The sequence below is a fragment of the Nematolebias whitei genome, chromosome 4 (genome assembly GCF_014905685.2).
Source record: "Nematolebias whitei isolate Nwh7 chromosome 4, NemWhi1, whole genome shotgun sequence".
Lineage (NCBI taxonomy): Eukaryota > Metazoa > Chordata > Actinopteri > Cyprinodontiformes > Rivulidae > Nematolebias > Nematolebias whitei.
The window spans coordinates 56,739,222-56,748,076 of NC_056501.1; the positions used below are offsets into that span (position 1 = coordinate 56,739,222).

General features: G+C 42.0%; 1 long non-coding RNA gene across 1 annotated transcript; it reads right to left on the reverse strand.

The window, feature by feature from the left end:
* Positions 1-2,163: 2,163 nt before the first annotated feature.
* On the reverse strand, positions 2,164-2,481 carry LOC119409186. The gene is made up of 3 exons (XR_005186770.1): positions 2,407-2,481; positions 2,256-2,313; positions 2,164-2,175 (listed from the first exon to the last, which is right to left on the reverse strand). It is a non-coding gene; the product is annotated as an uncharacterized LOC119409186 (long non-coding RNA).
* Positions 2,482-8,855: the final 6,374 nt, after the last annotated feature.

Below are 8,855 nucleotides of genomic sequence, written 5' to 3' on the forward strand. Positions count from 1 at the left end.
GTCGGCTCCGCTGCGCGACCTGTCAATCAATCAAGTAGGCGTGGCAACAAATGACCAATCGGTAACCTTAATTTGTCTCGAAGGTAAACGCCCCTTACCTGCAGATATGGGGCTGCCTGTAGCCAGGACGCTTTACAGTCAGAGGGGTTTGTGAAAAATCACCAGAACAAAATGGTTAAATGGTGTCAGTGGAGAACAGGTAATCCAGACACGTGTTATCCTGAGCGTTTAGAGGGTGGGATACAGTTTATTCTTTTTCAAAAATTAAACGGAGTTTGGAAAACACGTAAAAAGCCGGGGACCAACCCCATCAGCTGATCACAAGTTATAAACAGGAAGTAGCTTCCACATGTTCATCTCTTCGAAAGTAACTGTAGGTAAATCCTCCATTTTCTGTCATAATTACATTGTATGCTTAATGGTTAAATTAAAGATTAATGCTTAATTCAGGTTATGTTTATTTGTCATATGCAGGTTAACACAAGATTAACAGTACAATAAAATATTCAGGATGAGAAGAACGGATTTGACTCACTAAAACAATGAACAAACAAACAAGAACTACAAATGCATTCAATAAGTACCAAAAATTGAAAAAGTAAATACAATATTTACAAGGTCCTAAAGTAAAATGGTAAACAACATGGTAGAATATAATGGTGTAAGTAGGATGAATTTGTATGAATAAGTATTTCAAGGTAGTAATATAAGCTTAAATTCACATGATATATACTGCACATAACTAACAAACTACACAGGTTGTGTGACAAATTATTGTACAGGTAGAGAGCAACATGGAAATGAATTATGATGGTAAGATAGTGACATACATGATACAGCCACATAATGCATTAGCAATAAAATATTAGGAGTCACAAGCTAATATTAGTCATTAGTTGTCACAGATGTGGCTTGGTGCAAAGTTATTGTCAGTTGTTCAGTGTTATTTAATGAGAGTTCAGTAATCTGACAGCTTGTGGATAACTGTTTTTGAGTCTTTGAGTCTTTTTGTGCGCAATGGCAGACTCCTATATCGTCTACCTGAGAGTAATAGATGGAAGAATCCTTGTGCTGGCTAGGATGCATGAGAGAAGCGGAGCGTGCTCTATTCACACAAGGAGAGCTGTTGGTCAGGCTACTTCTTGTTGTGCCATTAACTCTAAAATAGTTATTGAATCAAGTGTTACTTATGTAGGCAAAACTAAATGTTAGACAGCCCATTAAAATTCACCAAAATGCAGGAAATGGCATCTACATTATTCAAAATTTTCTGGAGGAGGACCCCCCCCCCCACCACCACACACACATCACATTAAAAAAGCTTCTGACATCAATGGTCACTAGGGGTGCGAATCTCTCGGTATCCGACGATCCGATTCGATTCAGATTTTTGGTGTCACGATACGATTTTAAAACGATTTCGATTTTAAAACGATTTTCGATTCAGAAACGATTTTTCTATTGAAATGGTCATACATTTTGTTTCAATTATGTAGCTGACAAGCTGAAAAGATTAAACAACAATGTAAACCAATAGACCATTTATTTAAAAATCATTTTAGGTTCCTTACTGTATCAATTTTTTAAATTCATTTTATATTTATACCAAAAATAGGAAAAAATATAGGACTGTATAAAATTCTGTAACTTAAATTACCAGTATTAGGTTAGCTTAGTTGCCTGAATTTTTCTAAAAAAAAAAATCCAAATCTACGAAAAAATAATTCTTCCATCCATCATCTTCATCCACTTCTTCCTTTTTGAGTCACTGGTATCACTGGTGCCCATATCAGCCATCACTGTGTGAGATGCGGGGGACACCTGGACAGGTCTCCAGTCCATCACAGACAAATAATTCAAAATATATAAATATAAAAGTAAACAGACTTCAGCCTACCATAGTATATTAAACTTTAATTCAACATAAAATACAGACTTCAGTTATTTTTAATCATATTGTTCTAACATTTGTTATATTTTCAAAACTTAACCTAATATGAAATATACAGACTTCACAGTCTTAACCATATTGATTCATATTTAGTAAATCTTTAACAAAATTTCAAAACCTGTGCAAGTTTGCACAAAATCTCTTCAGAACTATAAATTTATAAACCATAAACTGTATCATTTAGAACTGGCTCCAGGAGATGTGTCTCATCTGGCCTCTTCAACCTGTTAAAAAGACAAATTGCATAAAGTTTGTTGTATAACTTGTCTATAAGTTTTAGTATAATATGAGAAAAAACGGTTACCTTTGAGCTGCAGCTGCATCAGAGCTTCTCCCATCCGTAGTTTCAAGTTGTGGTGCTGCTTTATCGCGCAAAAAATAAAAAATAAAAAATCTACATGAAGGAATAACGTACATTGAATCCATCGTATTAAAAATAAACCTGAACCTCTCACCTTCCATTGAGCTGTCTACTCGTAAATCCTTTGTGATATAGCAGGAGATGGATGGAGAGGGAAATCTTCACAGCCTTTGGGAGAAGCCTGGAAGTTTGTTGCAGAGTTCGCTGGTTGGCTGCTTCGCTTTCATCTTCCGTGAAGTTTGTCATATCCAAAATACTGTCCTGTGTTGGCGTAAATCGACTCACTCTATCCGCCCCAAAGTTCGTTGTTTGGTTTTACTGTGGATCAAGGAAGTACAGACACTGAAACATGACAGACGCGCTCTCTTTAAATTCAATAATCAAATTTAATAAATTAAATGATTAACAGTCACAGATTACTTTTGTATTTGATTAAATGTTAGTTAAAGTACAAAATAAAACATTGAATGCGCATTCAATGGAGACAAACGATACAACCTGTAAGAGTGATCTGAAGTCAGCCCTTGCTCTGCGTTGTCTGCTGAAAGAGGAAGTGCTGCTCAGCTATAGTCTAAATTAGGGCGGTGCTTGGTCAAGGCTTCTAGAATGTTCACTTGCTCAACGTGTATAGGGCAGTGACTCACTCTAGCTTCTAGAATATTCACTTGCTCAACGTGTATTGTGCAAAGTCCGGTTGGGTGGGTGCTGTCATAAATAAGAAACAGGAAGTATACTAGTCACACTTTAAGCTTTAGAAATTGTACAAGCAGAAACAGATTTTATTTTACAACAATTCCCCCTTTGGACCTCTTAACCAGAGGTCCAAACCTTTGAAATAAAATCTGCAATCTATCTGCGGCGGCGAGGAACCACCTCAAAGTCCTCAAGGTCATACCCTCTCCGCATGAGGAGTTGACGGGTGATTTCTGGGTCTCTCTTCTCTAAAGTGGATGTGATAAGGCGCACTGTCAGTGACCTCAGGCAAGGGATGCAACAGCAACCACAAGTAATCAGATTTGGACAAAATATAAAATGTATATTTTAAGTGTAAAAATAAGACGTATATTAGTAAAGTTTTTATAAAAATGAAGAATTTAAAATCTGAATAAAATGCAATACAAAATGTCAAGTGAACATATAGAATATAAATGCAAGTGTAGGCTAGTGGTACGAACGAAAACTCATAATATATATGACAAACTTATAAGACTTCAATTCCTCCTCCAGCAGCAAGGCAGTTGTCTCCCTTGAACACACAAAAAGAGAGTACAAAATTATTGATATGAAAATTGTTATCAAAAAATGCTTCAAGAGGTTAAAAAAAAATCAAAATGTCAATAAAATATTAGTACGACATCAGAATGTGCCACACGTACTCAGGGGCATTCCCCTGGGGTGCTCAGAGATATTGAATCCTCCTATGTCTCTGAGTTTTCTTCGTGGAATGTGAGACTCTAATTATGTAGTGTTTCTGTCGATTCTGTGTCTGTACTATGTGTGAATATTCCAGCACCGAGTGGCCCCCTTCAACAAAGTCCTTCCGGGCCGGCACGCAACTATACTCGGCTGCTTTGGTCTACCAAGATGTGAGAGTCCAGTTTTCGATTCCTTGGCACAAATCCTTAACTCCTTCCTGGTTCTCGAACTAGGGCACACTGACTCCAATGGTACCAGGTGTCCCCCTTTCCTCTCAGGCGGACTGCATGAGATGTTCGCTCCGTCACCTGAAAGGGGCCCGTCCACCGGGGCTCCTGCCACTTCCTTTTAATAACCCTCAGCAATACCCACTCCGCAGTGGGGAGGGCTGGTTCCTTTAGCTCCTCAGTCGGACTCCGCTTGTTGTGTACCTGCTGAGTAAAGTTAGACACCAATGCTTTTAACTCTTGAAAGTATACCTTATGGTCCATCTTACGATCCTCCTCACTGGTCAGTGAGCACGCATGTGGTCCAGGAAAAGGTCGACCTGTGGTTAACTCATAGGGAGAAAAGCCAGTTCCATTATTAACAGAAGTTCTTACTGTCATTAGTGCGATTGGTAATGCGTCAACCCAATTCAATTTAGTCTGTGCACAGATTTTACTTAATTTTTGTTTTATGTTCTGATTCATTCTTTCAACTTTACCTTGTGACTGAGGATGATACACGGTCCCAAACACATGTTTTAGGCCTAACATTTTTTCCACAGCCTGCAGGTCTGTGTTTTTAAAGTGAGTTCCATTGTCTGATCTGATTTTTTCAGGGAATCCGTGTCTGGGAATGTAATGGTTAATCAGAAACTTAATAACAGTTTTGCTGTCTTCTCTTCTTGCAGGTATGGCTTCTGGCCACCCTGTGAGGGTATCAACACACATCAGCACATATCTGTAACCTTTAACAGGTTCCAGCATGTCAGTGTAATCTATAATTATCTCCTGTCCTGGCCTGAATAGGAGTGGAAATGTTAGTTGTTCCGGTTTAACAGCTGGTCGAATATTGTACTGTAAGCAAACTTTACAGGTTCCAATGTGTTCAGTTATCATATCATTTAAATGAGGGTGCCACCATTGTTGAAGATTCCTGAGCATTTGTCTGCTTCCCACATGAGCTAATCTCTTCTTTATAAACCTTCTGTACACAGTCATGTGTGTGTGTTGTGTTCAATCCATCGGCCATGTTTATCCTTTCATGTAGGAATAATAAGTTTGGTGCGGCTAAAATGTTACTCATGCGTCTTTGTTTCAAGGAGGTCATTGTGAAAAGTTCAGAGTTGACATAAGCCACGATGTTGTGTGATGTCAAAATGTGTAGTGGATGACCCATCACTATATGTGCGGTTTTTGAAACAATCTTACTCAATCCCACTGCCACCTGCGTGCATGACGGATGGCGCTTTTCAGTAACATCCATCAGCACACTAGCGTACATCAGGACGTGTCTGTCTCCCCCCTTTTTCTGAAACAAAACGCCATTAATGGTATGTTTTGCTTCAGAAACATCAAGATGAAAGGGTAGCGTGTAATCTGGCAGGGCCAAGTCAGTGGCTCTAGATAAGAGTTGTTTAAGGGCGATAAACGCCTGTTCTGCTTCAACCGTCCAAACCAGATTAGATTTTAACTTTCTCATGCCTTGTTCTTTGACCATATCGCGAAGGGGTGTGGTTAGTTCACTGTAATCGGGGATGTAATGCCTGCTGTACCCGGTTAGGCCTAAAAAAGATAACATATCCTGAACTGTTGTGGGTTTAGGATGATGTAAGATTGAAGCTCTGTGTTCAGGGGAGAGGGTTGTGCCTCTCGCTGAGACCAGCCTACCCAAGAAGGAGACCTGTGTACGAACGGCTTGAAGTTTAGATCTGCTGACTTTGAAACCCGCGTCATGGAGATGAAGTAGGACAGCCTGTGTGGCTGTAAGGCAATCCTGTGCTGTTTCTGATGTGATTAAGAGATCATCTACGTACTGCAACAATGTTGTACCAAGTGGGAGTGGAAGAGAGACAAGTATATCTTTCAAAACTTGATTGAACAGACCAGGAGAAAGCGCAAAGCCCTGAGGTAGACGAGTATAACGGTACTGCTGACCATTAAATGTGAAAGAGAAGATGTCTCGCACTTCCTCTGACAGGGGAAGACAAAAGAAAGCATTTGCTAAGTCAATGCATGTAAACCATTTTTGCTGAGGTTGCAACTGTGTCAATGCTACATAAGGATTTGGAACCGGGCAGGTGGGTGTCTTAAGGATAGCATTGATTGACCTAAGGTCCTGTACCATTCTGTATTTTCCTGTGCCTACTTTTTCAACAGGTAAAATAGGTGTGTTCCATTCTGAGTATGAGTGTTCCAGTACTCCTGCATTTAACAGACCATGAACTGTGTCTGTCAGGCCCTGTTCTGCCTCTGGTTTATGAGCATATTGGTACAACCAGAGAGGATCATTCTGAAGAAGTTCAAATGTGATGGGTGCACATTTAGCCAAACCCACATCTTCCGGACCCTGGGACCAGAGGGTGGTTGGGAGAGTGGCCAACATACCGGGAACGTCAGAGTGATCAGTTTTTTCTCTATCATGTTCTCTAGATATCAGCTCATGTTCCAATCTGCCTACATCTTGTGTCTTTACATCAATGATGTAGCAGTCTGTTGATGGTGAAAAAACAACTGATGGAAGCTGTGTGGGATGCCAATCAGTGGCTGTCATTACTGATTTTACCATAGGTCCTAAATCTTTAGCCTGTACCATTCCAACTGAGATGGAGACAGGGTGACATGAAAAGCCACACCTTGAGTCCCTACAATTAGTTTATCAGAAATTAGTAACCAATCAGTGTCTTGTAGATTTTGAGCAAAATGTTCCCTGTAACAATCATCAGAATCTCGGTCATAAAAAAGAGTAACATGTGGGGGATCGAGAGGAGGAACATAGGGACGCAGTGCGTCCACCCAAGGCTTCCAAGACAGGTAGGCTGAGTAAATGCCAGTGTGGTCTGTGCATTCAGGCTGCAGTAGTGCCCAATAGATGTCAGCCACTTCCTCCTGTACGGGTTGAAGAAGACATTGTGATGTTGAAGAGGAAGTAGATGCAGAACAAGTCTAAGTAGTCCCATTTGGCAAAGTAACTCTCAAACCAGTCTGTTCACATAAGATGGTCGCTCCCATCTTTTTCAACAAGTCTCTACCCAGTAAGTTAACTGGCACATCCTTAGACAAAACAAAGGGATGAGTCAACGACTGTGGACCTGCTGTAATTAGGAGGGGTTCAGTTAATGGCAGTTTTTGTTGTACCCCAGAGAATCCAACCACTGAAACTGTGTTCAATGTGGCATGTTGCAAAAAGTCTTGATCATTCAGAGTTGAAAATGTGGCCCCTGTGTCCACCAGGAATGATAAGTCTTTGTTCAGGACCTTTATTCGTACCATAGGGTCTGCTCCTCCCCCTATGGCCTGATTTCTCTGTGGGGTGTGTCATTGTTGGTAATAACTACCAGATCCAGCGTCTGAAGGTACATATTCCATGCCTGGGTGTTGTCCTGCTGGTGCCATCTGAGGGTTGGGTACTGTGTACCCACGTCCTCCTCCTCTGTTTGCCTGAGCTTGTTTGTGGTAACAGTCACGTGCCCAATGTCCAGGCTTCTGACAGTAATGACAGACATCTTGTGCTCTGCCTCCCTGTATGTAACCTCGGTTATGGCCCCTGCCCTGAGCTCCACCTCCTCTCCTCCACTGTCCCCTGACCTGACCCCGAGAATAGGCACTGGGTTGTGGTTGTGGAGCAGCTATATATTGTGGAGCGTTGTGTGTAGGTTCACTCACAGCTACTAATTGTTTTGGCCCTTTGGCGGCCTGTACCACATCTCTCGCCTGCTTAAGTTGCAGTTTAAGTAGCTGAGCCTGCATGTCTTTTAATTCTGCAGAGCTTTTAACATCATCATCTGCAGCAGCCTGCAAGTGGTGGATAAGATGACGTTCCCACTGGCCTGCATCAGCAGTGGGAAGGTCTGGGTTTGTCTTCATGGCTTTACTCACAGCTGTTGGGACACCATCAAGGATTGCTTGTCTGAAAAAATATCTCTGACTTTGTCCCTGGCCATGACAGTGAGTTCTGTCATGCCACTCCTGTTTACACTGATCAAGGTACGCTATGGGGTTCTGTCCCGGTTTCCAGAGAAACTTGGGTACACCCGCTCCCTCAGGGAGTGGATAGGCCTCTCTAAGGGCTCCTACAAATCTATGGAGATGATTTGTCATGGGCTCTGAATCGAGGACCGTATAATTCCAACCTGCTGCCCGTTCCAATTCATCCATCCTAGTGGACGTTACACATCTTCCCAACAAGGCTCTCACATCTCCTACCGCTAGTGTGATACCTTTTGTAAGACCGTCAACTGCATTTAACCACTTACTACCCCCTTCAGTCAGTGGGGGCAGTTTTTCAACCAAAGCCTGAATGTCACCAAGTGCAAAGGGTTTGTATCTGATCTGCGCACCCGCCTGGACCAGAAGAAAGCTGTTGCTCGACAGGGAGGGGTAGTCAAGTTGGTGAAACCCTTTAGTTTCCTCATGTTCTGACGGCAGGGATGTACTGGGTGATGCGGTCAGTGAGAGTGATGTACTGGGTGGAGGCTGAAGAGTAGCCATGATGTCTGAAGAGATCCTGAGTGGGGATTCAGTATAAAAGGATTTTTTGAAGAACCTGTCCGTGAGTCAGTCAACACAGGTCTGTTTCTCCAGCCCGGGGCTTCCAGAAAAGCCTGTCTCTGCCCCACCCCTGTGAATGAGAATAGTTCAGGTGCCTGCGGGCGAGGCAACGATGCCTGTGTGTTAAGAGGTGCTGAGTTGTTGTCTGCAGCTTTCTGTAATGTGTGTACTTTAATAAAGTATCTAAAACCGGAGGAGCTCACTGATCCTGTCTCATCTGTTACAGTCAGGTTGTCCTGGGCTCTGGTTTCCATTCTGTCTAGTGAAGGAGGGGCTCCCTCTATCTCTATTTTTCCCCCCTCTCACGTGATATACCGGATACATGTTTTTAACAGGAGGGGCAGATGGAATGCTGCTGTGGGTGTAAGGAGGA